This window comes from Panthera tigris, chromosome E3, assembly GCF_018350195.1.
Source record: "Panthera tigris isolate Pti1 chromosome E3, P.tigris_Pti1_mat1.1, whole genome shotgun sequence".
Lineage (NCBI taxonomy): Eukaryota > Metazoa > Chordata > Mammalia > Carnivora > Felidae > Panthera > Panthera tigris.
In genome coordinates this window covers 20149057-20153719 of record NC_056675.1, presented here as the reverse complement: position 1 = coordinate 20153719, position 4663 = coordinate 20149057, and the positions used below count along the sequence as shown (strand labels likewise).

Here is a 4663-nt window from a genome sequence, read left to right as displayed (position 1 = left end):
TGATCCTGGAGAAGTGGGGGTTGATCAAGCGGTAGGATCTGCTGGTAACTGTGTCAGCTGGTTTGATCACAACCAAGTCCTCATAGCGGACACATCAGTGACTAAACCCATGTCAGCGCCTAGGCTGGGCACACTCAGAAGAATCAAATCCAGGCCTTGCCCTGGGGAAGCTTCCACGCACAGGAGAGGACAGACAAGAAAAACAGGCCACTGCAATAGCAGATCCGGGGGTGCAAGGAGGGGATGTGGCCTGCCTGGAGAGTGTGGCCAGGGAAGGCTGCCCCGGGAAGGGGCATCTGCCCAGGACGTAGTGTTTTCTAGGCAGAGGGGACTGTGTGTGCAAAGGCCTACGGGCATGCATGTGCTTGGCTCCTTGAGGGGAGGGCAGTGCTGCAGACAGTCCCAGGAACCAGGGAGCAGGAGGAGGGGAGGCGGGTGAAGGCGGAGGGCCCTGAGGTCCCCACTCCCCCCACCTCATCCCCAGTTCCCCTGGCACAGAGCCTGGCACTGGTTGGCATCAGTCAAATAGTCTCCTCGGCAGGTCTCCACTCGGCTGCTCATTCTAATCACCTACAGAGTCTGCAGAAGCTACGGTGTCTGGGCTCCACCAGAATTCCTAGAGAAGCACCGGAATCGGCATTGTTTTCAAAAGCTCCCCTACGGGAGTCTAACAGGCGGCAGGAGTGGACAACAGAGCAGCATGCTGCTCCCGGCACTGGGCGCTCCCTAGGCGCCAGGCTCTGTGCAAGATTCTTCTGTGGGTGGTCACTACATCCTGGCAGCGGCCCGAGAGTGAGGCTGGCCCGGTGTCCTCATCTGCCCAGATGCCGGAGGGGGAGGCAGACGAGTTAACTTGCCCAGAGACTTATGGCTGGCAGTGGACTCTGAAGTTAGTCCCACTCCAGAATGCAGAAGCAAGGAGGAGAGGGAGGGAGGGAAGAATGTGGAGAGATGGATGGATGGGTGGATAGAAAGAAGGAAAAGGAAGGGAACGATGATGGATGGATGGATGGATGGACCGAAAAAATGTATGGGTGGTGGGTGGGCGGGTAGAAGGAGGGAAGGAGGAAGGGAAGACGGGAAGACGAGAATCAAGGCGGGAGGGAGGGGAGGAATAGTAGTGTGGGGAGCGGTTGAAGGGATGAAAAGAGAAAGCACGAATTAATGAATTACGGGAGAGATGAACGCGGACAAAAGGGCGGCGAGCCGCTGCCCTGGGCGAGCTCCGGTCCCAGGGGACCAGGCCGCGGGAGCCGAGGGTCGGGAGAGACGGGTCTCAGGCCGGCGCCCTCCGGCCCCTGCAGGCCAGGGCCGCGCCCGGGTCGCCGCGCCGCCGCCGGCTCGTGCCTCCCGCCACCTTGCCCGGACGTGCTCGGCATTCGCGACCGGGAGCGGGCGCCGGGCATCCGCGGGGCCTTGCTGCACCCTAGCGGCGGCGCGCGGCACTGCCGCACGGGCCCGCGCGCTGCCCCGCCCCCACCACCACCCCGCCGCCCCGCCCCGCCCCGCGCGTTCCCTAGCAACCGGCCCCGGGGGCCGCGGCCCGCGCTCCCGCCGCGGCGCGCCGGCTGCAAACTTTAGCATCTCCCGGTCTGGCATCCGCTGGAGGGAAGAGAGAGAGAAGCGTCTCCCGTGGCTTCTCCTGCAAAGGTTTTCTCTTCTCGCCTCCGTGAAAAAGGATAACGAGATGGGGGTGGGAGCAGGAAACGGTTTAAGTTAATTTAAACTGTCTGCCGCAGGCAACAATCCAGAGAAGGTTTTTCCCTGTTTTTCAGAGGCACGTCTGAAGCACTGAGGGAAGCTCTTTGCTGCAGCCCAGCGGCCACTGGTAGATCTTGGAAAGTGGAGGCTGGAGGCGCCGCTTAGAGAGGGTCCCATGGAGGAGCAGCACCCAGGCCTGGCGGTGGCCGAGGTGGGGGGGGGGGGGGTCCGGGACCCTTGAAGGGGCGTGGCTAATACTGACCCAGGGCTATCTCTTTGCCAGGCACCTTTCGTACCTGGAGCTTGTTTTATCGGCCAGAAGCCATGAGGTTGGTGATATTCGTCCCGCTTGGCAGATAGGAAACTGAGGCCCAGAGGAGTTAAGGGCACAGAGCCAGGAAGTGTCAGAGCCCAGGTTTTAAGTCATGAAGGGCCATCCAGAGAGCTCACTATCTAAAGGGCTCTGCCATGCTGCTGACAGGAGATGCTGTGACCGTTCCCATCCTACAGATAAAGACCCTGAGGCCTCCAGAGAGTTATCCAGGGCACTTGTCTATAGTCAGCTGCCCAGACCCTCATCCCACCCCCACACCTGCAATTCTCCCTTGAACCCTGGGAGCTGACCTCAGATAGCTGCAGAGCTGGTGGGGGAGTGTTGGGAATCAGACTCTGAAGAGACCCCAGGGGGCAGTCACTGACAGCGTTCTTGATGACCCAGGCTGTGTGCAAGGTTCAGGGGGCCTCAGAGGCTGAGCCCACCCGACCCCTCCCCACCTGTCTCCTCTCTCCCTCCTTGGTGCCCAGAGGCATGACATTAACACGTGGGGCTTCATTTCACCTGACAACTCGTTCCTGCATTCAGTCAGTATTTACTGAGTGTCTGCTGAGGCCAGGCACTGTGCTTGCTGGACAGCAAGGGGACAGTGGTGGACAGGGTGCTTAGTGGTGGAGGCAGGTGACAAGTCAACCAAGGAACGCACACAAGCTGATTTTGGACCCTAATAAGTGCTGGGGAATAAATGACATGAGGTGATACACTAAAGAGGGCTGGCGTCGGGGGACCCTGTTGTCACCGCTCTTATCTGAACCCATTGCCACTGCACCTGTTGCACTCTGACTTGTGTGTAACGTCTGCACCTGTCCCCCCGACCAGGTGTGACAGCTCTGGTACCTGCTAAAGCAGCTCAGAGATGGCTGAAGAGTCTCCCGCAAAGCATTGGCACTGGTTTCAGGAACGGAGGTCACAGTGATGGTCAAGGTGCCCTGAGCCCTTATTCTGTTCAATTGTATTCCTCGTCTCCATCAATCCGTACAACAGCCTTTCAGATAGATACCGTTACTGACCCATTTGACAGATGTGGAAACTGAGGTCACGCCTCTATCAAAGGAGAGCCGGGATTTGAACAAAGTGCCCTGATTTCAGCACCACGCTTCGAACCACGGCACCCTACAGTCTGACACCCGGCTGGCCTGAGACTCCGTGGGAAGTGCTTTAGGGAAGAGGTGGATGTGTCACTCCCCTCTCTGAGCCTTCATTCCCTGAGGCCCGCAAAACAGGGGTGAAGCACGAAGCTCACCTCAGCTGGGTTGTCCGTTTGGGGGATAAAATGAGATAATCCAAGTGACCTGTCCAGCAAGAAGCCTGGAATCCAGAAAGGGATTTTTTAACTCAAGGATGAATGAATAAATAAAGGAGCTTTATAGATGTTAGTTTTCCTCATCGTTCCCCAATTCTGTAATAATAATAATAATTTTAAAAACCCCAATAACTCCTGCCAGGGCCACTTCTCTGCCCAAATTCCAGCATGCCACAGTTGGCCGTGTTGGTGACTTGCAGCCTGTCTCGAGGGCAGATCTCCCTGGGCAGCACAAGCCCCAGTTTGTGGCTGACACGTAAGGCAAGAGACCCCCATCAAATCTTCCTGCCCAGGGTACTCAGTGAATCAGACAGACCCACGTCCAAATCCCCATCTGTACCTGCTTGCTGTGTGATCTTGGGCAGATATCTTAACCTCTCTGACGTGTGAATTCTTCACTTGTTCTAAAAACACCTGCCACATAGAGTTGTCCTGAGGCTGTCATCCAAGTCTCCTTTCCCTACGACGTGGTAAGGGTGGGCAAAAGGGACAAGTCCAGAGGGTGTCACCTGAGCTTTCTGAGCTCTAAGTCGTCTGTTATTCTCTGCCTCAGGCTCCCTCGTCATGTGGCCTCACCCCTCCCCACAGCCAATCCACCAGCAATCCCTGTCCAGTTTAAGTCGAGTATAACCCTGAGCCCCGCTCTTCTGTCTGCCCTCACTGCCCCCTCCCTGGTCCCAGCTACCGTCGTCACCCACTGGACAACAAGAACAGCCTCCAAACTGCTCTCCCTGCCCTGCGCCTCCCCGCTGTACCCACTCCCCAGAGAGCAGCCAGAGAGGCCAGCGGACTTCCAAATTGGGCCATTGCCCAGTTCAGACCCCTTGGTGGCTTCGCAATGAACTCAGAATAATACGCACTTGGCTGCCACCGCTTCCACGGCTGTGCTGGGTATTTCCTGTTTGTCCACCAGATAACTCCCCATCTTTGACACCTGTCTGGTACCCCAGAGGCAGAGCTGAAGGGAGTACATCAGCCTTTGCCCTCTGGCTTCTGGGGGATTCGGTCAATAGGGGGTGCCAGCAGATCAGGGGGCAGGGGCAGAGAGAGGTGGGGGCATTACTCCCCAGCCTCCTCTCTGCTTGGCCAAAGGTTGGCGGTGACCAGGCCCCCTTCTTGATGAAAGCTGCAGGTGACCTCCTACAGGTACAACAACGCCTGGGTTCCCTTAACTGCTCCTCCATGGCCCCCTCAGGACTAGGGGTGGCCACCAGGGTGCCCCGGATGCTGATCCCAGGGAGGTTGTCCCTTTGTGTTAATATCCTTCAACCCCACCCAGACCCTTGTAACCAGTCCCTTTATCAAGTTCCCCTGGGCGTGCCTCC

The 4663-nt window shown here is 57.8% G+C and overlaps 1 long non-coding RNA gene across 1 annotated transcript; it reads left to right on the top strand.

Moving 5' to 3' along the window:
• Window positions 1-1538: 1538 nt before the first annotated feature.
• LOC122234718 lies at window positions 1539-3411 on the top strand. The gene is made up of 4 exons (XR_006212635.1): window positions 1539-1650; window positions 1776-1828; window positions 1985-2030; window positions 2855-3411. It is a non-coding gene; the product is annotated as an uncharacterized LOC122234718 (long non-coding RNA).
• Window positions 3412-4663: the final 1252 nt, after the last annotated feature.